The sequence below is a fragment of the Panthera uncia genome, assembly GCF_023721935.1.
Source record: "Panthera uncia isolate 11264 chromosome A1 unlocalized genomic scaffold, Puncia_PCG_1.0 HiC_scaffold_17, whole genome shotgun sequence".
Classification (NCBI taxonomy): domain Eukaryota; kingdom Metazoa; phylum Chordata; class Mammalia; order Carnivora; family Felidae; genus Panthera; species Panthera uncia.
In genome coordinates this window covers 97293947-97321863 of record NW_026057577.1, presented here as the reverse complement: position 1 = coordinate 97321863, position 27917 = coordinate 97293947, and the positions used below count along the sequence as shown (strand labels likewise).

General features: G+C 34.8%; 1 non-coding gene across 1 annotated transcript; it reads left to right on the top strand.

The window, feature by feature from the left end:
• Positions 1–3785: 3785 nt before the first annotated feature.
• LOC125935938 (U6 spliceosomal RNA) lies at positions 3786–3892 on the top strand. The gene has a single exon (XR_007461898.1). It is a non-coding gene; the product is annotated as a U6 spliceosomal RNA (small nuclear RNA).
• Positions 3893–27917: the final 24025 nt, after the last annotated feature.

Below are 27917 nucleotides of genomic sequence, written 5' to 3'. Positions count from 1 at the left end.
TTTAAAAAAAAAAAAAAGGAAGTCCTTGCAATCATGTGTCTTCCTTGCACTCCTATCTCTCACATACAGAATAGGAAAGGTCAAAGAACTTAAAATTTTGCCTCTCTCTTACCCGTTTGATAAGCCCAACTTGAAGATATATGTCTACTAATGAGGTAGTATTTTTCTCTTTTTAAAAATTTAAACCTTCTTAATTCCCTCTGATTATATCAATTATACTCATTACAATTAACATAATTTTGGGTAGTGATCTTTCCATATGAATTTTACCATAGCTCTATTTCATGGTGTTTATTTTCCTTAAATATTTGGGGATCATTGGTTTCCCATTCATGTCTGTGTTTGAGAACTCCTGCTTTTATCAGAGCCATGCTCGAATGAGAGCTGCTAGAGGAGATCTGTTAGTGTTTGCAGGGTGATGTGGGATCCCTTCCCCTCCTGGGTTTGTTATTATTCAGAACACTGATTGGCCTCTCCTATCGCAGGGCTGATTCTCATTATTCCTCTCTTGGTACACACTTCCTACACTTTTGCTTGGGAGATAGGGGCTACATTCCAAAAATTCTGATGGTAGCTGTCTGATTGGTCACCCTGACATTTGCTTAATGGTCGCCTTTGCCTGGGTATTTACTCCTGGAGCTTGGTTCTCCTCTACATTCACTCTGGCTCTTAAAAAAAAAGAAAAAAGAAAACTTTTTTTTTTTGGTGTATTTTTGGTAATGGTTGTCTCTGGTCACTTTCCTGTACATAGGACCAATTCTGCCCTCTTTCAGAAGATCCCCCAAATTTCTCACTAATTCTATAACTTATTTTACAATTCTGGTATTTTTCACTGATAAATTCTTCTCTGCATTTATGTGAGATTTGGTACAGGGGTAATTTAGAAGAGTATTGATAAGTGTCAATATTCATTCAGTCACCATTTTAACTGATCTTTAGGTTTCTAACTTACTTGAAAACCTGTCATAGGTCTCCATTTTTTTTGTATTTTTTTAATAACAAGAAAAACATGCTTATGTTAGAAAATATTTTAAAAAGTGTTTATCATAAAAATAATTTATCTTTTAATTTCACTCTAATCCTACTCACTTCTTATCTTCTGAGGGGTAATTTCCTTTGGTAGTTTTTCATATAGATATGTATGCAGGTATATAAATAAATATTTTCTATTTTATTTTCACATAAATAAAAATTATATTGCACATATTACTATTTCAAAAGTATTATATTGGAAACTTTTCATGTCTATACATATAATCCTTTGTGTGTTTTATTATCTCCATTTTATATAGAGATAATGAAGTAGAAAATTATTAGCTAAAGTCAATAACATAACATAAAGTAACATAAAGGTGACTGACTCGCAAAGAATATAATAGCCATAGTTAAAGGTTGGGATTTTGAGGGCTCACCTGTGAACTTGGAAATTTTCCCTCAGCTGTAAAATGGTGAGGATAATAATGATAATAAATCTTATAAAATTATTGTAATATATGAAAAAAATGCACAGAAAATGCTGTGATGCCTGGGATATAGTAAGTGCTCTATAATGTCAATTGTGTTATTAAAAGAAATAAAATAAACTACCAGGTTATGGCAAACAACAAATAAACCATAAATATTCCCAGATATCTTGGTATCTGAAGAATAGTATCCCAAAACAGTTCTTTAAATTCAGAGAACATAGGACATCAGTATGAGGGTAGAATAAAGTACACCTCAAAGATATTCTCACCTCTGGATACTTTTTCTTTTACCTACCATTTTAGTTTTCCCTATAATGATTGTACTTCAGAGATTGGGGGGAGGGGAGTTATTACTGATTTTTTTTTTTTTTTTTGTCTTTATGAGCTCACTGGCCAAAGTATTTACTCAACTAGGTAAACACTATAAAAATGGAAACCAAAATGCTACCTCTAACAGAACTGTTGTTCCAAGATTGGAAAGACTCCCCCACACATATTTACTTACATCAGGCATGTTCATATATGAGGGATGCTCTTTTTGTCTTTCTGCAAGGCAAGGCTTAGGTAAAGGATGCAAAAGAATTGTTCCTAAGAGTGCTGATGTTAGAAGTTTATCAACATCTTCGTTAAGAGTATGCCCTGGAAAGTTCACCACTCAGAAAACTGGACTGCCTTAGAGCTCAAAAGCAGGTTGAAACCACATACTTACAACTCATTAATTTTATAGAGTTTTCTTTTTTTTTTAAGTTTATTCATCTATTTTGAGAAAAAAAAAAGAGACAGCACGAGTTGAGGAGGATCAGAGAGAGAGGAGACAGAGAATCCAAGACAGGATCTGTGCTGCCAGCACAGAGCTTGACATGGGGCTTGAACTTATGAAACCATGAGATCATGACCTGAGCTGAACCCAGGAGTCAGCTGCTTAATCAACTGAACCACCCAGGTGCCCTTAATTTTAGAGTTTCCTAAAAAGGACCAAAGCTTTTAAAGATGTGCTACACTATTTTTATTATTTCCTTGGCTCAATATAAGTGGTTGACTGAATTCATGAATCAATTCATGATTTAAAAGTATAAACATAGTGCAGTAAACCCTTGGTTTGCAAGCATAATTTGTTCTGGAAACATGCTTGTAAGACAAAGCACTTGTATATCGAACCAAACTTCCCCATAAGAAATAATGGAAACTCAGATGATTTGTTCCACAACCCCAAAATATTCATATACAAAATCACAATACTGTAATGTAATACAAAATAATAAAGAAAATACAAAATATAAAGAAAAATAAACAACCCACACTTACCTTTGAAAACCTTAGTGGCTGTTGTGAGGGAGACAAGAGAGAGGAGCATTATTGTATGGGATGCCTTTCACTATCACTAACAGAATCACTGTGATCTATTGGCTTAATGGAATCTGTTCTGCATGGGGGTCATTGTATACTCTCATGGATGTTGACTACAGTACAGTATTAATGAACTCTTGTCATATACTGTATTTAATGTAACTGACAATAAGGCAGTAGAGGGAAGGGTCTGTATCTACAGGCAGCCTGACCTAGAATGAAGTAAAGCATTCCTAAGCTTACTCTTGTAGAAGAGCAAAGGACTGTCCATAGGTGCTTTTAAGTGGCAAAAAATACACTAGTGCCAGTTGAGGGCACCTTCCAACATTCTGAGAAATCCCTGATTTCTACCAAACAGCATGGCCTGAGACGGAGCATTCAAGCATGGGAGATGACCACCCACAATCCCGCAGTGAGAGAGAGATATATATATATAGAGAGAGAGAGAGAAGAACCTTGACTCAGTTGTGAGATGTGATGTTCTGCGTTTCGTACTACTTGTATTGTAAGACATCGCTCATTTATCAAGTTAAAATTTATTAGAAATGTTTTCTTGTCTTGCAGAACACTTGCAGAGCAAGTTACTACAAATGCAAGGTTTTAATGTACATACCACAATAGAATACTATATATCAATAAAAATAAACTACCGTTACTTTCAGTAAATTATATAAATCTTAGCATTATCATACTGTTTTATAACAGTAACTTTAAAAAGATTATATAGAGTGTGTGCCTTTTTATAAAGTTAAAAACATCTAAAATGATGTGTGTTTTTAGGGCATACACTGTATTAAGGAACTCTGCACACATATACCACCAAGAGCGTGATCATTCAGGATGATTGTTACTTTGGGTTGGGGAAGGAAGAGAAAAGAATAGAAGACCACGTGAGCTCATTTAAGTTACCATCAGGGCTCTACTTTTCATAATTGATGCAGGTTCACTATGTTATTTAAAATAAGCAAACAAGTGCTCGCTTCGGCAGCACATATACTAAAATTGGAACGATACAGAGAAGATTAGCATGGCCCCTGCGCAAGGATGACACGCAAATTCGTGAGGCGTTCCATATTTTGAATAAACTTAATATATTGAAAAAAATAAAATAAAATAAAATAAGCAAACAACTAAATAGAATGAACCATTTGTGTCTTGAAACAAGAATTGTAATTAATCTAGGTCCTAAGAAAATAAATAGTTAAAAAAAAAAACATAAAACTTTGCAAAGAGAACTTATAATTTTTCCCCTCTCTCCCTCTCCATCAGGAGTCAATTGAAATACTAAACATATTTCTGCTTCTTCCAATTCTAAGATTCTCTGGCTTTTTTTCAAATGTCAGCAGTCACACAACTCAAGGAGAAACTTTTGATATTCACATTTATTGTAATGCAGAATATAAATGCATTTTGATTCTTCTTCTTGAACTTAAAAAGCTTGTATGGTTAAAAATGCAAACCCAGGAAGTGAGGGATCATTATTTCAATCACAAACTGAGATTATTTTATACAAGGAAATATCAGTGGCTACTGTAAGCAATGGGTTATAGAGGGGGGGCTGGAGAGAACAAAATAAAGATGTTAAAGTGGCATGTTAAGGAGGAGCCAAAGCAAGGATAGCTGATTTTATTTTATTTTATTTTATTTTATTTTATTTTATTTTATTATTTTATTTTATTTTTTATACATACATACATTTATTTTTATACATACATACATTTATTTTTATACATACATATGTACATTCAATGTACGTATGTACATTTATTCACACAATTATACACATTCAATTATACACACAATGCCTGCGTACATTCAGGTGTTTTATGTTTAAATGACTGAGTGATTATTGGAAACCCAGCCTTTAGGGGCAGAAAAATGTTGAAGGTCATCCAAGATTCACTTAATCCATTTCATTTGTCTTCACATTATTCTGAGTAATTCCCTTACCTTGCAGATGGATTAGATTGAATAAACAATATGCTTTCTCCGATTTTATCAATGTTCTTTAAAAACAAAACAAAAATTGAATTTGAAACCAGACCAAGAGTCTATTTCAAGTACTCATGATGTACCAGAGGGAGGCCTCACACTCCAAAGATTCAATTATGTAGGTTTATAGCCATTTACTACAAGCTTTAGGGACGATCTACGTGTTTTGGTTGAATTCAAATACTACTTTTAAGATTTGGAAATCATTTGGATGTAATAGTCACAGAAAGTATTCTCCCTTGCTAAAAGAATTGTAAATATATTGAATATGTTCATCAAGTCATTATTAAGTCTAGCTATTCATCATATACCGGTTACACTTTAACTAAATCAGTCATGGCAAGGAAGCTTCTTAGAATTTATATGTCTCCGTCCTGTTTCTTTAGGTCCAGATAGGTGTACAGTAAAGGCTTGAGACATAGGTTTTTGGACAATCCAAATGCAGGTTTTATCTTTACTATTTTAGAGTCAGTAAACCAGGAGGCAAGCTACGCCAGGCTATGCCTGGGCATCTCAGACTTACACCTTTGTCACCATTTACAGTTTAGGCAGAAGAACGCATTCAGCCTTCCCATTGCTACATTTCAGGATTTCATTAGTGTGTGAGGCTTCCCAAATGAGTATTTCAAGTGACAGATGATTTTGTTGTGCCCCTTCTCCACAGCATCAATATCCACTATTCTATGGAGGATTAACTAGAGTAAGCACCCTGCAGTCACTGCTTATGAATTGTAAATGTGTGACAATTATGGCTCTTGAGGTACAAAACACATTTTTTATAGTGATTTGTGGGGCCCATTTTTATTGGGAACGAGCTTAAAACTGCCAGATTCATTAGCTACTTGAGCTACACTGGTCATATCCTTTGTGTGTTTGCGCATTAGGCTTTCTTAATCAGAGAAATAAGCTTACATAATTTCTTTTAAATTACACATAGTCGGGAAGGAGGTATTCAACACAGGAAGGATTGTGAGAAAAACTATAAAATAGAAATGCCAAGAGTGGATTCACATTAAAAAATATTTAATGAGCAATAAAATGCCTCTGTAGCGATTCCAAGGGATGCACAGCGTGGTCCGGGGAAGAAACAGTGTGCTCCAGTAATTTCTCTTGAGAATGGTACAATTTAGAGAGTCCAATTATTTTCTGCTGCTCGGGTCCCCTTGTCTGATTGTCTGTCTTATTTTTTCCCCCCTGTTTGGAGTTATTAACAGTAAACTGATGTTGAGAGATTTACAGCAAAGATGATTTCAGTGGTTGAATGTCACCTCACCTTCTGCAAAAAGACCACAAGGAGGATCTTATTGTGTGACAGACTCAAAGATATTTTCCCTATAAAAGGAGTATCATAAACATAAAAACAGAAAAAGCATAAAGTATAAGCACAGTTTTGTCAGGACATCCACAAACTAATAAAAGTATATGAGGGTATGTGTTTATACGCACACATGTATACACATATATAAATATATATTTATGTATAATTTGTATATTTATTACATATAATTGGTCTATATAATTTATGTAAATGCAATGATGTTTATACTAATTTAATGTCATTGGCATTGATTCAGTAAATATCCATTGTACCAGGTACTCTGCTAGGTTTGGGCATGCGATAATAGAATCAGCTTTCATCTCATGGAACTTACATCCTCATTGGGTTATGAGAAAGTTGTTAATCAAATACACAAATTGATGTATAATTAATAATTGTGCTTTCTCGCTCTCCGGTTTTCATGTAAACCTAATCATTTGGACCTTTCGACTTCTGCCTGGACTTCTGAATTGATCAGTGAGCCAGCCTAGTATCTCAGAAGTGCTAAGCCACTAGTACAATATTGTTTTTCACCTCATGTATCGTCAGGTACTCTTAAGACCCTCCTGCATAGGAGAAAAAAATAAAAATAAAAAGTTGAGGCATATAACCAAACTATAGGCTGTTCCAGAATCCTTGTGAGTGGTCTCCTCCAGCTTAGGCCATGGCTTATTCCACCATTCCAAAATCCCCTTCTTCTGATGGTTAATTCATGTAATAGCTTGGCTAGGCTCCGGTGCCCTGTTGTTTGGCCAAACATCAATTTAGATGTTGCTGTGATGGTCTCTTCTAGATGTGCTTGAACATTTACAATCATTTGACTTTAAGCAAAGTAGATTATACTCCATAATGTGGGTGGGCCTCATCAATCAGTTGAAGGTCTTAAGGGTCAAACTCCATTTCATGGGGAAGAAAGAATTCTCCCTCAAGACTGTAACATAGAAATTCTGCCTCAGTTTTCAGCCTGTTGGCCTGTCATATGGATTTCAGACTTAAGGCTGCATAATGAACCCTGACTTGAATTTCCAGCCTGCCAGGCTGCCCTATAGATTTTATACTTTCCAAGCCCTACAATCTTGTGAGCCAATTCATTAAAATACATTTTACTCTCTCTATATAAATGTCCTATCACTTCTGCTTCCCTTGAGAATCCTGTCTGATACACTATTAACTACTACAAAATAGATTAAATAGATTATCTGCAGTTGGTTTCCTTAGAAGCAAACTCTGAACTGAAACTTCGTGTGTAAATGATTGAGCAAAGAGGTACTTCCAGTAAGAAGCTAGAAAAGGAGTGGAGGGAAAAGGAGAGGGAAAGGATGTGTTCCATCCGTAGTATAATTTCAGGTAAGGTTTTAGCCCTACCCTGGTTTATGGGGAGCGAATTGTATCTGAGAGTTGGTCCTACCTTGAGGAAAGAAGCTCAAGTTTCATACCCGGCAGAAGTTAATCATTGGATAGGGATTAGTAGGGCCTCTAACTCTACATACTTCTGGCTTTCTGTACTGCTGGTGCCATTTGTTAGAAGCAGAGCACACAGACACACAGACACTACTACTGAGCTTGATTTGCAGTAATGGGAGTGAAGCATGGACAATCACGCTACATAGAGAGTTAACAAATTTGGTTGATTTAGCCTAAGCCATACCGTATGCCAGTTACTCTGATAATGTACAGAGGCAAAGAATACAATGATGGGTTAAACGTAGAATTTAATATAGTGGCATCTCTCTTGCACAGGAAAGAAATATCCCTCCTTTTCCTGCTGCCCAAGAACAGGAAAGAAATTGTAGGGCAAATCCCATCACAGTAAATCGATTGATATCTGACACCCTACTATGTTTCCAGCCCTGCACTGGGTATGCTGAGGAAGAAACACAAAAGTCCAAGCCCAGTTTCCTCCTCTCCAGAACTTGACAAATAGAGTTTGGAAAATCATATATGTGGATTTTTATTATCTAAGTGAACCTCTTATTTATCTTACTTGAACCTCTTCATTTATAATGCAGGGATGATAATGATATGTCTTTCATTTGCTATGAACAATAAATACATTCATGAGGAATAGTTAGCAGAGAGAAAACCGTAAATGAAAGCAATTTATACTTTTTATTCTTTTGCTGGACTTTCATGAAGTCATGAGCCTTGTTTTCCTCACCATTTTTTTGCCCATATCCTAACATGGTTCCTGACTCCTAATAGACATCTTATATGTCTCAAGAATGAACAGAAGACATTAACTAAGAAAACAATCTTTTCCTCTTGCCTTTTTGCCTAACATTGTAACTTTTTTTTTTTTTAAACATAGGATTCTCAAGGGCAAAGAGTTTATGCTAGTTGTAAGTTGCATACAGCTGGCAGTTAATGTTAAGTAATAATATTTGAGTCAATTATATATATATATTGTTCTTCAGGGATGTATCTATTGTTTATTAGCCTTTAGGGAAATGTCTTAAGTGTGAGGGGAAAATAGAAGACATATGTGGCACAGGTATTTGCTGAGCTGTTCAGTGAACTACATTGTTGAAATGTTGCCAAGCTCTAAAGTTCTATTCAGAATTCTTAATCAGTCTGCATACACTCTTTTCATCTGCAAACTTATCAGCTACATACTGTCATCCGTGTCTTCTGATTGCTCTAATTGTAGTCTATTAAATAGCCTCCATCTACCTGAAATGTGTTCCTCTCTTGACAAGTGAAGGCTGCACCCAGGAAAGGGGACTGCATGTCTCTTCAGTCACTTACTCATTCTTCACGGAATGTGCATATCCCCATTGTGCTAGCACCATTATAACTTGGAAATAAAAAAGATGAATAAAATGTCTCCTCTCTGGTGATTAAAACACTAGTAGGGCAACACATATTTAAAAAATTTTGCTCTTGTATGATGCCCCTGGGTAGCTCCGTCGATTGAGCACCCGACTCTTGATTTCAACTCACATCATGATCCCAGGGTCATAGGATTGAGCCCCGTGTCAGGCTCTGTGCTGGGCCTGGAGCCTCTTGAGATTCTCTCTCTCCTTCATTTTTATGCTCTCTCTAAGTCAAAAATCTTTAAAAATTTTGCTCTTGTGGTATGCAATAAATAACAATAGATTTGCTAAATTAATCTTAAATTTACAACTTTAATTTTTACTTATTCATACATCCATGTAATCACCATCTATAACAAGAAAAATAAGGTATTTCAGAAAGCTTGTTTATGTCCTTCCCCAGTCACTAAGTCCCTATCTAGAGAGAACAGTTACTCTGACTTCTAGCCTCCCAGATTAGATTTACTTGTAAAGAGACATTTGAAGAGAAAACTTTGATACTCTTTGAAAGTACTAGACACAGATGGGTCTAAGAAGATGCAGATGATAATGAAGCAAAAAAGACCTAAGAAGTGTAAGAAAATAAATCTTTATAGAGGTGGTGACACTTCAGTTCTATCTAGAAAAATGATACAAGTCAATGAAAACATGGAGAAAGAGGGACTTCCATGCAGAAAGAAATGGCAAGCACAGGGAGCATTCTGTGTTTAGCAGGTGGTAAGTAGATCATTTTGCCAGACAGTAAGTTCAGTGATAAGAGGAGTATGAGGAATAAGAAAGAAACATTTGCATCAGACATCAAACTTTTCATAGTACGTTAGGAGTTTAAATATTACACTATGAGCAACAGAAGGCCAAGAATACTCTAATTTGGGATTGGGGAAGAAATTTGGGAAGGGGTAATGTGAGGATAGGTTACACAGCACTGAGGCAACATTTCCCACCAAATATGCAAATATCAGAGTCATGATGTCCAAATGCCAACCCTACGGTCTCTTTCTGATGAGTATTTTCCCAGGTCCTTTCTAAAACTCAAATTTCACAGTGTGCCATGGGAGGTATCAGAGACTGTATAAGAGAAAAGTGTCACATGTTTAAATGACTTGGGCAGTACAGGGTTAAACATAGGAGATTTCTTTCATAAATAACTTCATAGTACCTTTAATATGTGCATTAGGAATATTCAGAGAAGGAAATATATTTTCTCTTACATTTATATTTGGCTGAAAATTTTTTAAAAAAAAATTAGAGTAACTTATGGTATGGATAGTGTTCCATAGTACTCAGGGAAATGTTGTTACAAGATAGAAACATGAAAAATGGCCCATTAGAAAATTCATCTCTGTCTTGCAGATTTCTAAACTGAGAAGCTCAAGCTGTATCCACATCATTTAAAAATGTTTGATCATTGCCATAATTTTAATCAAATAATTTATCCACCCAGATGTTTTCATCCTGAGACCTAAATTCCCAGAAATCTTCAAAGGTAGTACCTGAGGGTTGCTAGTGATGGAAGATAGGAAACCCCCTACTCTAATGAAAATATCTAGGAGGGTGTGAATAACATTTGTCCTCAAAATTGAAATCCTGCTCTTGAAAGTAAGAGGTTAAAGGAAAGGAGGCCTTTGTGAAGGAGAACCCCTCTTAAATAACAAGCTCCTAGATGCTAACTGAGGAGCAAGCTTGAGTGACGGCTCGGTGGCCCTGAGATAGAAAGCTACACATATATGATATGTTGTGAGGATGTGCTTGCAGAAAGTTTGTTCTGAATGGATGGGTTCACAGCCACAGTTCTGGGTTTGAATTTAAGGGCAAACTGGGTGTGAGTCTGCCTGCATGTATTGACTGAGACAAATGATGAACTCTCCACTTGAAAAAACAATGAAGTAAATATCTGTAATGGCCCTTCCTCCTGCAGGCCCTTAGAAATAGTTATAAATTAAGAGTTTAAGGCAGAGTATCTCTATTTGCCTGGTTCAGTTTCATTTTTCTGTTCTCAATGGAGCATTCCCCTCCTGGTGTTCAAAGCCTACAGATACTCACAAGAAGGGAGAATAGTACATACTTAACAATTTTGAGATACAAATGTCTGATTTCTTTTATATCTTGATCATTAGAATAATCCAGGATGAATGTATATCCCATTGTTGTTTGCCTATAATTATTACATGACTATTAAAAGTGCTTGGAAAAAATTAAAATATTCTCAGCAACGATACACAAAGCATCACTTCTGTTTTTCATTTAAGATAATAACAACTCAGAATAAATTTTCTATGTCTGTGCACATCACTATGGCTGTAGTTTAGAAATAAAATTTAGAAAACTTTTGCTATCCCTTTTCTTGGTTTTCTCTGTATTATTATTTTATTTTTTATTGTTTTGTCTATAAAATTTATAGAATTGGCTTGGTTCCAACCATGTAACTCCAAAAGTATGCTGTTTCTAACAATCTTATCTTTACGGCAAAGGAAAATCTTCGTGCCACAAATGTCTAATTAATGTCACACTAAAGATAAAAATACTTCAAAATTAGAAGAACTAAATTCATCTATCCTAAATAGTTACCTGGAACTTTGAAAATTTGCTATCAACTTAATATTTCTATGGCCATTTGCTAATAATTAACTTAACTATAATGATTGTCTATCTTCATTTATCATTTATAGTGCCTTATAGTAGAAAAAGCACATTCACACCCTTTAATTCATAGAATTTTTACAACATACCCATATGAATAGTGAGAATTAATATACTCCTTTTCTAGGAAAAGAAATCAAAGCTTAGAAAAGATGCCCTATGTCATCTGGTAGCCAGAATTCTAACCTGATTTCATGAACAAACTGTGAACTATATGTAGAACCTAATAGTTTAGAGAAATAATTAAATCTGTATGTTTTAATGCTAGAAGGAGGTCCAAATATCATCTGATCTGATCAGATGAAATGTGATGATAAAAGCTGAGACATGTCTAGTCATTCTTCAGCATTACCCCACCCCCCCATCCCCACCATCTTAACCTCTTAGAAACAGCCTTAACATTCTAGTTCCAGATTTGTGACCCATGGGTTATGAGCTTTTCCTATTTTCTTAGGATTTACTGCCTTAATTTTGAAGTTTTCTTTCTTTTTTTCTTTTGCTTGTCTCATCTTTTCTGTCCACATTGACCAGCCATTTTACTATCATAGGGTTTTAAATTATTTAGAAGAGTAAAGAATGCTGTTGGCCACCAAATCCAATCTAACGTCTTCAATCCTGGATAAGAGAACAAAACCCAGTGTGGTCATATAAGTTTCCCAGTATGGCCCAGCCATATCGTAATATGTATAGCAAATTCTCTTTGTGATGATCTTAGCTGCCTAACTTATTTGCAAATATAAACTCCAATTTTATAAGGGTCAGTTAAAGCATCTCTCTTGCTCCATTTCAGTTATACTGGATTAATAGCCAGCAAATACTGTTTGTGGCAGGTATTTTCAGAATCAGGAGAGAAATAAATGGTACTGAGTGATAAAATTGTCATTATTGCAGTAGATCCTAAAACTGTTAATATGGCTATTAGCACACGATAGAAGGGTAGTTCGTGATATTCATTATTGTTGTCTTGGAAGAGCTAGAATAAGAAGATGGATTTCAACATGAACACCAGTCTTAAGATAAATATTTCCATATTAAATATATTGAACATTTTATATACCATATAAGACGTGCAAAATAGAATCTGTGAAAATGTACAATTTCATGTATATAGTAACACACATTCACGTGTACATTGTGTGTGTGTGTGTGTGTGTGTGTGTGTGTTTAGTGTTTAGTTCCTATCTATATACTATAGTATGGTTCAAAAGTACCTTTTCTGTTAAAACTACTGAAGCTTGATTCCCAACACCTTGCTATCTTATCTTCTTTCCCTTCAATCTCTCAGTTAATAGGATTTCTATAAACCTCTACGACAGTGGGCTTGGTAGCTCAGCAGATTAGTCTGTGGGCTTTCATCCTTGGAACCTGGTTCAAATTCAGTCCCGACCAAGATGTCCAATAATCCTCCATGGGCGGATTGCTCTCAAAGAGCATGAAGCCTAGTTTCTCTTTGAACCAGACTTGGAGCTGTTTTTATATCCATCTTAGACTTGAGGTTTCATTCATGAAACTGAGAAAAAAATATGAAACATGGGCATTTGATTTTGGGTTCTGACTAGTTTCCCTTCTGAGGGAAAACAAAAACAAAAACAAAAAAACTCAGTACACTGTCTCATGGGATGAAAAAAAAAGAAGTATTCCTATTTCTCTCCATAATCATCACTGTGCTACAAATAGCTAAAAGTAAAGCAATATTGTTTTTGCGTGTCTTTACAACCCCTTTTTACAAGGGTCTGACAGTAGTTTCCACTGTCCCCTAATACCATGTTCTAACTGTATTATTACTCACCAAAAGACTAATTTTAGAGAGATTTCACCATGTTACTCCATTAATTAAAAACCTGTAATGATGCTTCTTTGTTGTCTGTTCTGCAATAGATTCAAATATTCCTGAATTGCAAGTTGCAACTTACAAAACTTTCGTATTTATTTTTCTTTTCTACAGTTAGCAACTTTCTAATTAGTCAGGAAAACTTGCCATGCAGCATACTTTTTAAATACCTGAGCATTTAATTCTGTTACCTCTGCCTACCCCATTCCTTTCCACCTGCTGGATTATGCCGTCAGTCTTCTTTTTCAGTACTACTTCTCCTTTATGGGCTGACTGACTTCATCTCCTCCCATAAGCTATGTTTCTGCCTATCACTCAACAAAAGATCAAACTCCTATAAGGTATATCAGAAAGAGTACTAAATTAGAAATTGGGAAACAGCTTTCTATTCATTTCTATTTCAGTGATTAGCTGTATACCTAGAGCAAGATATTTATGATGTTGGTGATAATATAATAAAAATTATAGTTATTTCCTGAGTGCCTGCTAGATTCTAGGTAGGGTTCTGGGTATTCTTTCTAAGCCTTATTTCAACATGAGACCATGAATATATAACCCTAATATTCAACCCTAAAAATAGCTTATATGTAAGACTCACTAGCCCTTTTAATAGAAAAAAGTAGAGAACTTTAGGCAACTTGCCAGGTAGCAATACAGCCTAGATTTCAACCCGGTTTTGTTTGATCGCTTTATCTCATTTTTAAATAGTGAAGCTGCCATTTCTCTTCTCTGAATCTGAGTTTCACCTATCAAATGAGAAAGATGATCGTGAGGTCCTTCCAGCTCAAGAATTGGAATGGTTGTATACATTCTTATTTCCACAGTGTCACAAAACATTTTTCTTTATTTATTACAGGTTAGATTTCTCCTCTTTGATGAACATATATATATGTGTGTGTGTGTGTGTGTGTGTGTACACACACATGTACATATATATGTATATGTATAAGACAATCAATCCTGGGTATTCAGTTAAGGTATTTTTCACCCGTCAGTGAACAAAAATTTTAAAAATATATAGCTTACAACATTTTATTTGCACTAAAACCAGAAATAAAACACTGCAGAATCACTTAATTGAAAGATTTACTCAACAAGGGCCTGAATCTTCCCTACTTGGAAAAACATTTTATTTTAAGCAAGTGGGACATAGTGTTGAGCAGTTTCTATAAACTAAAACTTAAGAGATTTGAATATTCTTAATGTCTTTTTTTTTTTTACACAATCCCAATAGTATGAACTTTCAAACCCTTTAAAATGGGAAAAGATTAAGAATGGCATATAATTTTGAAAGAAACTATTGCCTATTATTAGTAATTATAATAGATTTATTCAGAATGAATAATATCTAGAAAATGTTCATGACCTTTTATTTCCAAAAAAATGGTGCAGAAGCTGGATGGCTAGAAAATTTTTTATTAGAAATCAACTGAGTCTTCAAATCTATTCTCACAAATATTTGTCAAAATACAAACTGAATGTTAAGAAAAATGTTAATCTTCTAATAAATTTCTTTCTTTTATGCAGACACCCTAAGTTAATAGATATCATGTTGGAATGATGAGAATATACATTTCCATTCGCAAATTATAATACTGAAATTTGTTCTTTCATGTTTCTGTTTATTTTATTCACTCATTACTTGCATAATGGAGAACAGTAGTTAAATTTTTAGCAACTTCCTAGTTACTTATGCTTACATTTTATTGGTGCCAAATTAGATGTGAACAGCCAGTTTGATTTGCTGGAGTTGTCATTAGTGTATCAAACCAGAAAACATTTAGTTGTTGGTCAGTCTGCCTAGAGTCTTTCAAGTCCCTACCTTAGCCTCAAGAAAACTAGGATATTTTCTTCCTTAAGAAAAGCATTTCTCAACTTATCAATATCATCACCACTATTTAATCAACAATTTAAATGAAATACTGTGACACAATCATTTTGGAATCACTCAAAATTAGATTTCGAATCTTGGTGTCACTAGGTATTGGTCACTACAATAATCCCTTCATAACTCTCTATTTCCTTATTCTAGAATATAAACAGTAAAAGCAATATTTCTATGGTGTTAATGTAAGGATTGAAGGAAGTCCTACATTCTGAGTTTGTCAGAATGCTTTGCACATAATACATGTTCAATTAATGTTTGGCAAATTAGGCATAGGTAATGCGATCTCGATGGCATGGTTGAGGAAAATTTCAATAGTTTTCAAGAAGAAAGACATAGTTGGGTGAGTGGAGATAATGAGCTATTTAAGAACATACTAGTTTTGTACCTTCTCGTTGCATGTGCTTCAATCTATATTTAAAAAATAGTCTGGAATGAATGTATTCTAGGATTCAGGGTATTGTATACTATTCTTTTTCATCCTATACAGTTCATGCATTTATTCATATCTCTTCTATAGAAATAGAAGAAATAGGGTAATAAAAAGTTTATATAAAGATGCATCTAGACATAATGGCTAAGACTCACCCATAGTATGGGGGGGGGCTATAATCTGGAATTTGGTGATATTCTAAATAGTTTATCGGCCTGCAGTAGAGGAACTTAACCAACACCCACTTTTGTGCTGACTGATCTTAGCATACCTCACTCATTTATTTTTTTTTAAGAAAAATTTCATTACCATGTACCAAAAACTGTCTTAATGAAAGGTATATCATCATAAATGAAAAATGCATCTTACATCTGTGGATTTAATAGTCTAGAGAAGTGGTTGGAAAACTGTAGGCCACAGATTACATCTGTGTAGCCCATTACCTAGTTTTGGACCACAGCCACAATAATTATTTAAAATATTGTCGTGACAGCTTTTGCCCTGGAAAGGGAGACTTCAGTAGTTCCCACAGAGACCTGGGTGCTGCGAAACCTAAAATATTTTCTGTCTGTCCCTTTGCCAAAAGTATTTGCTAACCCCTGGTCTACAGGTAGAAATAGACATTGAATAAAGAAATGGATGCACATTTAATTTTAATGAAATCATGGCAAGTGCTAGTAAAGAAAATAATATGGCAGACCTAATTTGAGTGGTGTTGTTAGGCTTCCATTACAATAACATGGATAAAACCCCCAATCTCAGTGTCCTAACACAATAGAAGTTTGTTTTTTGTTCACATAAAACCAGCTGTCCTCCAGCCAACTCCTTAGGGCATCTGTCCTTGTGGTACTTCAGTGATCCCTAGGTCCTCTGGCTCCACTGTTTCAACAAGTTCACTGTTAAAAAGGAAGAAAGTCTGAAAGAATCATGTAATAGGTTTTCACTGACCCAGCCTAGAAGTGACATTTGTCATTTGTTCACATGTCATTGGCCAGTACTTGTCATATGGTTGTGTTTAACTTCAGAGAACTGGGAAGTATCTCCCAGGTGAGTCAGAAGGAATGGAAGTCCAGAAATTGTTGAGGACTGATAATATTCGCTCCATCAGAGAAGTATTTCTGAGCAAGTTATATTTAATCTGAAACGTGAAGATAGAGAATGAGGCAGGCAAGTAATGAGGAAACAGGATCTGACAGAGGAAGCAGGATTTGAGAAGATGAAAAAAACAAAAAAGTAAAGCTTTGATGTGTTCCAAGAATCAAAGAAGACCAATAAGTTATAGGAAAAGTAGAGTAAGATGCGATTAAGGCAGAATTCAGGAGAAAGATCAGGCAGGGACTTCTAAGCTCTGTGTATGTTTGAATATTATTCAATTGGCAGTCAGTGAAAGGTTTGAAACACAGGACATCGTTTCATTTATGTTGTAAAAGAACCACATTACCTTCTGAGCAGAGAATGGATTGGAGAATTTGTCTATGTCAGGTAAGCCCAGATGAAATTCTTTCTTTTTTTATTATGAATTTCTTTGCCATCTCATTTATGGGTATGGAAAAAAATAATTAATTATTTTGCCACTGAAGGTCATAAAACAGTTATAAGAATTAATAAAAAGAGAATTATTCTATTAAAGAGATTAAGCCATACACATAAGCCGAAAAGTTATTTCCTTGAGAAATTCAACCTAATACTTGCCACAAATCCCCCAGACCCATCCCTGTTCATATAGATTATGCACTAGCAAGGAGACAGAGATTAATGATGAAGAACTGTATCAGGAGCCTCTTTTGTTTTCCTTGCTATAAAATTTAGCTTATGGAACCATTCTGTCCTGAAAGAAAGCCCATGTTTGTTCTCTTGTTTTCATTCCCTTTTTCTCTTCAGGTGCCATAGAGCTTTTATATCTTAAAGAGATGGATTTTTACGAAACAGGAAAATAACATTTTTTGGTTGACTCTTAGGTGTAAATTTTGTAAATACTAGGTAATAAATCATGGAGGTCCAAATAATATATGTGAAATTATAAATGTGATTTTGATGTTTTCATGACTAGCTAAACAACATAACTCATCCACAGTGCAATCACACCTTTTATAACAATTCTTATATACATATATCAGGTTAATTATAGCCTGCATATCTGACAAGAATTTTATGACAGCTGAAAACAGTTTTCATTTCTCTTTGTAAGTAGGTGATATCTTTTCTTATTTGGAGATCATTTTATTATTTGTATTCAGCATGAGCTATAAAGAATGTTCTAAAATCCACAGTTCAAGTTTATGAGATTGATAAGATTCTAAATGCAATTCTATGGATTCTTTTCCCAACTAAAGTTAATCCTAAGTTTTGCCCACACATCACCTTCTTACAAACACTTCCTATAAGGACCCAAGTAAGAACCGGCTCCTTTGATGACTATTGGCTCTAGAACAATTTGCCTGGAATGAGAAACAATTTGCATCTTGTCTCTTCAACAAGGAATTTTCTGTAGAGTCCTCTTGCCTCTAACACTCACTATAACTGAAGGAGTAAAACCTCCTTTGGAGGCACAATAGTATTCAAAAAATAAAGTGTTCTGATTTTGTAGGTATCTTTGTGTGTCATCAGAGGAGTGAGGGATAAATTCACAAGAAATGACACTTGCCGGGGCATTTGGGTGGCTGAGTCATTTATGTGTCCAGTTTTGGCTCAGGTCATGATCTCATGGTTCATGAATTCAAGCTCCACATGGAGCTCTGTGCTGTCTGCACAGAGCCAGCTTTGGATCCTCTGTCCTTCTCTCTCTTTGTCCCTCCCCCATTTTCTCTCTCTTTCTCTCAAAAATAAGTAAACATTTAAAAAAAATAAAAAAAGAAATGACACTTCCCTTCTCAATAATATTTGAGTTGGGAAGTGGGATGAACACAAATCTATATTTTAAAAATATAAACTGTGGTTCTATTGGTTCTGTGACAGCATGAGAATCACACATTTAATCAGGAAAAAAAAAATAAAGCACAAATTACAAGTGTCTTTTCCACGTAGAACATTGCCATATCAGTTTGCCAATGGCTCCTCAATGATAGTTTTTCATGTTGTATATATGAGAACTAGCACACTTTTATTTTGATAACTTCAAAAATTATATGATTAATTAAAACAAATGATACTGGAAAACTTGGTGGAATTAAAAAGAACTGTTAGAATTACAGTAGTTAATTTGGGGTGCTTCATATGTGCCTGACACTGTGCTAAGTACTTTTCACGTATCTTCTCTTTTAGTCCTTACCAAAACTATAAGGTAGAGATATTATTATTCCCATTTTACAGGATAGGAAATTTAATCTTAAGCATTTGTTTGATGTTATGGGGCAAAAACACGTGGAAGATCAGAGATTTAAAAAAATCTAGTTAGGGGCACCTGGGTGGCTCAGTCGGTTAAGCATCGACTTCAGCTCAGGTCATGATCTCGCAGTCCGTGAGTTCGAGCTCTGCGTCGGGCTCTGTGCTGACAGCTCAGAGCCTGGAGCCTGTTTTGGATTCTGTGTCTCCCTATCTCTCTGACCTTCCCCCCATTCATGCTGTTTCTCTCTGTCTCAAAAATAAATAAACGTTAAAAAAATTAAAAAAAAATCTAGTTATTTTCTTCAGACCCAATTTTTAATTTTAGTTTTCCCTAATTTACATTCTATTAATAAACAAAACAAACAAATATTTTTGCATATTCTCAAAAGGCACCATGTTTGGATAGTAGTTTGGCACAGGGATGAAATGGATTACTGATACTTCAATGATCATAAGCATAGAGCAGTCTTTAATGGAATGCTACAAATCTCTAAGCCACTTGACAACTTTTTTTTTTTTTTTAATAATACAGGTGTTTACACGGCTGTTTACAAAAAAAAAAAAAAAAAAAGAAAAAAGTGTTTATCTCTATATAGATGATTATGAGGAGATAACAAACACCAGGATGGCTGTCACACAATTTAAAACAGTAAACATATTCTAGCATATTTTATCTTAATTAAAATAAGTTTTTAACTTGGGTCAGAAAAATTATAAAAGTTAGCTGTTCAAAATAAACAAAATGTTTGAGTATGCTCACATATCAGTAGGCACTTTCACTAAATGAATTATTTTAAGCTTTGCAATCAATCATTATCTATTAAAAAAAACAGATAAGTCTTTTAAAAAGTTAAATAACTCATCAGGGTCACAGAGCTAGTAAGTAGAGAAGGAATTCAAGAATAGATCTTTCTGTCACCAAAGTCATTATATGTACGTGTGAGTGTGGGTGTGTTTTTTACCTGTGAAACATTACTTTCGATCCGGTGTGTTGTAAATAATATCATGTGAAAAAACAGGTTTTAATTAAAAACTCAATTAACAAGAGTTAACAAATCTGCATAACTAAACATCAAATACAGGATTTCCTTTTATTAATTAAACTATGATTTCTGGAGCAAGAAAGGAGTTAGTCTGGCCCTGCTTCACTCTGAAGTGTTCATACCCCACTTGGAAACCTGGCATGCAGACATGGTCACATACTTGAGAAACAGCACTGACAGTTGGCATAGAGCAGAGATAGACACAAAGCTGACAAACTATCTTTCAGGAGGGACAGTGAAAAGAATGGAAGCTGTTCGTTAGAGAATTAAAAAAAGAGGGGTAGGGGTAGCAATTGGTTTAGAGAAAACAACTGTCTTTATATTTTAAACTTGGTATAAAGATAATTAATATTTCCTTCTTAAGTCCAAGATAAGTAACTTCAGGAGTGGAAGTTTTTTCTTTGGGACTTGAGAGTCAGAGCTTTGGATAGTTGTGATTGCTTTAATCTGTGACTTTCTAATTTGTTCTTAAATTCTGGATAATACCAATGATTGTTTTCAAGCATGGCAATATATTTTATTTTTTTAAATATTGTCTGACATGTGCTTAGAGAGGTTGAGAGGGTTGGGAATGATTTCACATTAGTCCTCCATTTTGAAGGAAAGTTCCAAAGCTGCTTCATTCATATTATCCTTCTATAGTTTTGGAAAGGTGGGAAAGCAGCTTGGCACAAGTACTAGGACCAGAAATCCGGTCTTAGGAATCTCTCACTCTTTAAAACCATTAGACTACACTGTTTTGAGTTTATAAGTGAATTGTGTCATCTTCTCCAAGATATGGAGTATTCTTAAATTGTCAACTAAGATACCAACAGTAGGGGTACCTCAGTGGCTCAGTTGGTTAAGCATCTGACTTCGGCTCAGGTCATGATTTCATGGTTTGTGAGTTTGAGCCCCACATTGGGCTCTGTGCTGACAGCATAGAGCCAGGAGCCTGCTGCGGATTCTGTGTCTCCCTCTCTCTCTGATCCTCCCCCTCTCATGCCGTGTGTGTGTGTGTGTGTGTGTGTGTGTGTGTGTGTCTCAAAAATAAACAAACATTTAAAAAATTAAAATTAAAAAAAGAAAAGCTTCCATTGTATCTCAGCACTCTCTTTCATGGCCCATGACCCTTATTCAGCAAGTTATGTTGGGGGTCCAGCCTAATTCCCATCGCGCTATGGTGTCAACCTGTTGCCTCAGTCCTTTTGGATTGAAGTTAAACAAAAATTGTTTTAAAATGTAATTTTTTTGGATAATAAGGTCTTGCATTTAGCCATAAAACTGGGCCCTGTTTCATTGGATATTGGAAACTTGAAGGACTGTTTGCAGGTATTTATTTGCATTGGGACTTTTATTTAAAAATGTTTCCTATGAAATTCTTACAAATTAATCAATTTTATTTATGTTATTTATAATGTTTATAATCTTTAATGTTTTAACTATACACACACACACATATATGTATATATAAAGTAGTACAATAGACATGCATAGAATAAACCTGTGACCATGTGTATGCATGGCACACAATTGCTTGCATATATGTGAGAGGGGTTTTTTGTGTGTGCTTTGTTTTTTTTACAAATTAATTTCTACAGTACCAACTAAGCCCTGTTCAATCTCTTCTAAGGGAGATTTAAACATTTTCTAGTTCAAAGTCCTGTCATTGCTCTGCACTTTGTAGCTTGCAAATTCTGGCAGTTATTTCTAATAATTTATTACTCTAAATTAAAGCCATTCAATTAATGCCATACAGTTCAACTTTGTGAGGTTTATTAATATTTTCTCTTCTTCAGTTCTCTGTTATATGGGGGCATAGACTAAGAGCCATGGGGTTTTTAAGCTGCCATATGATTAATAGTGTGGCACCTGAATTTGGCATCTGGCAAGTATATAATAATCCCCTACCTGTAAAAGATAAATGAAGCACTCTTAAGGCTGGATATTGTATTCATTTTTTTTTTCAAGAAAGAAGAATAAAAGAATAAAATTTAGGTTCTGGAGGAATTCTTACCTAAATAAGTTTAGTGACCGGTATTTTGTGTCAGGTCAATTTATCCATTTCATTCAAGCAAATATTTACCAAGAGTCTTTACTATGTTTTAGGTCCTCTTGTACTTGATGTGGATGTGGATACAGCCGTGAACAAAACAGACAGATATCCCTGCTTTCATAACGTTTACCTTCTAGTGGGGAGAGATAAAAAGTAAAGAAAGTAACGAAGCACAATATATATCTGTGATAGACATCAATAAGTGCCATGGAGAAAAGGAGAAAGGATGGAAGTTGCCTGAAGGGACTGAGGGAAGATATAATCTTGTATGTGATGGCCAGGGAGGCCACACTGAGAAAGGGACATTTCAATAAGGAGGCAGGAGCTGAGGCAGGGAGACCTGCGCACTCAGAGGAAGAGTGTTCTGAGAGCAGAGGGCTGACTGTGATGAGGCCTTGAAGCAGCAGACTATGCGTAATGTTCAAAGCACAGAAAAGTGGTTTCTTGATGGCCCACCTCCCTTGAAAAACATCCAATGGCATTCCATTTTACACAGAATAAAAACTAAAGGCTTTATAGTGGCTATAAGACCGTGTAATATTTAAGTAATATTCAGAATAATATATTGCAGGGATTCATGTGGAAGCAGCATGGGGGAAAGGTGAGCATTTAGCGGGCGATTAAAATAACCAGGGACTGATGACAGCAGACTGGACCAGGATGGAAACATGGAAACACTGGCAGTAAAGTGTTCAAATTGTGTATATGTTCTAAAAGTAGCAGCAACATAATTTGTTGATAAGTCTCAAAAGGGGTTGAGAGAAGGAGAGAAGCCACACAAAATTCCTAGGTATTTGTCTTGAGTAAGTGGAAAAAAAAATAAAATGGCTATCTACAGTTAAATTCCAAAGGAGGAAACCACGAAAGAAAAGGAAAAGGAACCATTTGTTAATTGCTTTTCAGACACACGAAAAATGCTATGTCTTTCTAGAAATCAGAAAACTAACCTGACCAATAAGTGGCAGAGATCTCATGCATATGCATGTTTTTCTGACCTCAAAGTCTCGATTTCCCTGTATGTTGAAATGGGAAGTTTTCAAGTAGATTGTTGAGAAGACACCTGCTATCAGTTTGGAAGATAAGGTGGTTTCAAGAAGATAGTCATAGTATAGGTTTTTAAGAGTCATATTCTGTGCTCTCACCTAAGGTAACTCATTGTGGCACAAGTATCTTCTTTCTACAAAGATATAGCATTCCTTGTGTGAAATTAAGTAATTACTAACATCGGTAAATAAATTGGTGTCTAGCACTAGTCAGATGCTTAATAAGTAGAAGCTACTCTCGTTATTATAACTATTATAACCTTTGTCATTTGCTTGAAATTAAAGACTACCTGTTGCATATTTGTCAAGCCCCTTTAAGGCATATTAAAATACTACCCTTTGCTGAGTTTATATAATTATTTTATGGCTGCTCATGAATTTATCAACTTACTTGTTTTTTAAACGTGTAAAAGACTGGAAAAAATAGGTAATCACAATATAATTTTCCTGGTCTTCTGGTTGAAATCTAGCCCAACTGGAAACAATTTTGTTTAACATGGGGGCCTAGATATTATATATGAGTCATAAACACTACATCCCTCTTTCAGCACTAATTATATAAATCAGTAGATATTTTAGAGCATGCATCTTATCGATCAAATCCAGACATACTATGCTATCTCTAAATTATTTTATGAAAGTGATTGCCTTTATTAAAATTGATTTTCTTCTCCAGTTGAAGACTTTGTCTCCTACTTAGGATGGAAATGTTTTCCTTTCAGCCAAAGCAAGCTAGTCACAGGCTTAGAAAAATGGCCTGAGGTCTCCTGATGCAAGTCTACCATTAAGAAATATTTATAATAATAAATATGAATAATTAATATTATTGTTATTAATATTAATACTGTTCATATATGTATTTATTATTCTTTTTTAGCCTCCAAAATGTTTTATATGTGTCCTTGTTTCTAGGAAAACAGAATATAATTTATTAACTTTTTCAACATTCATCCATTCAGCCTTCTTATATTCACCCCCTACACCAGGTTATGTGTGAATTATAAAGCAATACGTGAGAAATAGTCTCCTGCCCTAAAGAAGAATAATCTCTAGAGTACTACTTTCTAAACTGAGGTCAAAGGTATATTGTTTCCGAAGATGAAAATAGGTGTACTGAGGATATAAACTGGATAATCAAAACATTAATAATACTTCTTTGCTATAAGACATCTCAAAGGCTTTATAAGCTGTAGAATATTTTGACTTTCCAAAGACTTGATAAATAAAAAAAAAAAGCATTGTCTAAACTTATTTGATCAAGAAACATTTATTCACTTGAGAGTTTTAGAATATTATTCATCACTAAGAAGTGCTAGTCTAATGTTACGCTACCATCTACCCAGTAAATTACAACTTCAATATCATGCTGACAGTCATTTAGCCAATGAACAAGTTAATGTAATGAAATTTTTACAATTACAATGTTGGTACTTGAGGGTCACTTAAAGATCATTTAATCACTATGCCCTTTTCCCAACCTTTGCCTCTACTTTATACACACTATTTATGAGCCAATTCAAAAAGCTATCTTCACAGTGGCATCCATCGCAGGTTGGTCTATTCGTCCTACAGTTCCATTCAATCTGAAGCTATGCTATAATGGGCATCATGGCATGCATCAGAGTCATCTGAGACTAGAAATAAGTTTATGCCTACAGCCCCTTGTGTTATGAAGTCAAGGATCATGCTTATTTTTTCTTTGTATGCAATGCTGAATTACTTTCAGAGTCTCTAAGTACCAAACCCAGAAAGGTCCATCCCCCATATAAATTCAAACATTTACATTCACTGTGCTCACCTTAAGAGCAAAGCACTTTTCTAGACACTGGGGGGTTACCAAAGGCGGGGGGGGACAAACAATGTGTCTACTATCATGGAGCTTATATTACAGTAGGTGAGTCAGACAATAAGCAAAGTGGTAAATAAATATGCTATATAATGGCATGGGATAATACCTTTATAAAGGAAAATAGAGCAGAATAAAAAGATTATGAGTGATTTAGTAAGGGCTCCCTGGAAGTAAAAATACTCCATTTGAAGAAATAGTTAAGTACAGAGACCCTAAGATGAGAGAGAGGGTGTATTGTGTTCAAAGAATAGCAGGTAAGTCTTAAAAAAAAAAAAAAAAAAAAAAAAAAAAAAAAAGAAGGATTAAAGAAGAGAACCATGAAAATAAATCAGAACAAATTAATAGGGGTCATTTGTTAATTCATATTTGAACTAAAGTTACATATAATTTAGATGTAAGATAAATTTAAAATAACCTTAGTGGGGTTTGTTTTGTTTTGTTTTGTTTGAATTTAATACACTCGTCATCCAGTAAAGAAGCTGGTTAGCCATTCTCTCCTCTAACTCAGTGTCAGTTGTAGAGACTAACAACCTGGTAAAATGGAAGCAACTATTTTTTTTTCTCCTTAAAAAAACTTTTCACTGAGGTGAAATTTACACGACAAAAATTTAACCATTGTCAGCAAACACTTCAGTGACATTCAGGACATTCACAATGCTGTGCAGCCACCACCTGTATCTAGTTCCAAAGCATTTTCCTCACCCAAAAGGAAGCTCTTTACACATTAAGCACTTGCTCTCCTACCTACCACTCACTGTGGGAACTGAAAGCCACCAATTTGTTTTCTATCTCAACAAATATGATTTTTTTTCAGCCTCAATGAAATCTAATTGACAAATGCAGTTGTAAGATTTTAAGCATACCACATGATGATTTGATAAATGCATATATTTTACATTGTGAAAGGATCACATTTTTATTTAAATTCCAGTCAGTTAACATAGAGCGTAATATTAATTTTAGGTGTAGAATTTAGTGATTCATCACTTAACCCCCCACCCCTTAGTAGTTTTTTTTAATTTTAAATTTCTAGATAAGTTCATTGAGGTCTACACTATTCTATTTTACATTGTGCTCTTACTTTGCTAGGGTCTTAAGTACATAATCTGGCTTTCCTCCAAACACGTAGCAGAAGTAACTTCTTAACATAGGTTGCATAAATTTTGTCTAATCTATTTACCCCCACTCCAACACAGACGTTAATTTTGTAGAGAAGGGCTTTAGGTAATTAATGATTAGATTACTTATTCAAGATTACTTCATGAGTTATCACAAATCTAGACCCAATACTTGGATCTCACAGTAAATCTCACTTCTTACAGTTTATGTAAGAACACTAAGCAGTGAATTTGGAAAAGGTTTGCGCCTTCTTTGTGTCACACACCTGAGAAGTTTTTGGTGAATATGAAGAAAGAACATAAATCTTTACTGGAATATCCACCTTCATACACACAGCTATTCTAACGAACTGTACTAACAACCATCTCACTTACAATTAAGGGTCTAAGAAAGCATTCAAAAAGGAATAAGAGAAAAGGAAATGCTGGAGATGAATGCAAATGCGTGTGTTGCTTTCCTCCAGGGATCTAAATCAAATCCTCATTGTATAATTTGATTTGGTTACTCATTGTTTCTAATTAGAAATAATCACATTTACATGATTTCCCCCTCCTTTTTAGTTTCTCACCAAAATTGCTTTGCTCAATTATGCCACTTTATGGTTTCATATAATTTGTATCTCTTGACTCAACAGTTCCCCACATCATTTGGAATGTGTTTTATTTTTTTTAAGTGAAAGTTTAAGAGCTATTCTCAAACTGATTGTGAGACTTAAGTAGCTCCAGTAAGCACAGAAGCATGCTAAAAGCAAACTGAGGAATACTTGAAAGTTCAAAACTAGAATGATGCTTATTACTAACTATATGTGAAATTAATTAAATATTTAATTATTTGAGGAAAAATAAATTGGCAGTTTCTACTTTTTGAGTCATTAAAAACCTGCCTATTGCTCTAGGGATTTTGAATGCATGTGCAAAAAATAGACTACCAAGCTTTGATGTTGCAAGATTTATTTAAATAGGAATTAACTTAAGTATATGTTGCAGTCTTAGTTTTTTTATCCCAAATATGCCAACCTATTTCTTCTCTAAAACAGTATGTATAAATGTGTGTATTCACCCAGTTATTTAAGTATTATTAAATAATTTTTCCTTCTTTATGAAATCCCATTTTTATAAAATGGTGTTTAGAGTTAAAGAAGAATTTCAGGCTCATTTATAAATAAAGAAACCAAAACTGGTGAATGTGTGATGGCCCACGGTTACACAGCTAGCTAAACACGGAACTAATAGGAGCATGGATGTTCTGTACGTTAGTGCTCATTCTGCTACTTGAGATACCAGTAATAGGGGGACATAAAGGAAAGGATGGGAATAGACATATTTTTATTTATTTTATTTTTTACTTTAATTTTTTAATGTTTATTTATTTATTTATTTATTTATTGCAAGAGAGAGAGACAGAGCATGAGTTAGGGAGTGGCAGAAAGTGAGAGACACACACCCAGAATCTGAAGCATTCTCCAGGCTCTGACTGAGCTACCCGGGTGTCCCTATTTTTGTTGTTTGTTTGTTTGTTTGTTTGTTTGTTTTAGAGAGAGAGCTGGGGAGAGGGGCAGACAGGTAGAGAGCAAGAATCTTAAGGAGGCTCCTTGCTCAGCACAGAGTCTGATGCAGGGCTTAATCCCATGACCCTGGGATTATGACCTGAGCTGAAATCAAGAGTTGGATGCTTAACTGACTGAGCCACCCAAGCTCCCTTGGAATAGAAATATTAAAAGCATTTCTTTTCTTTAATCCTGTACATTTATGTAGTACTCTGCTAGAAAAACTTAAAAAA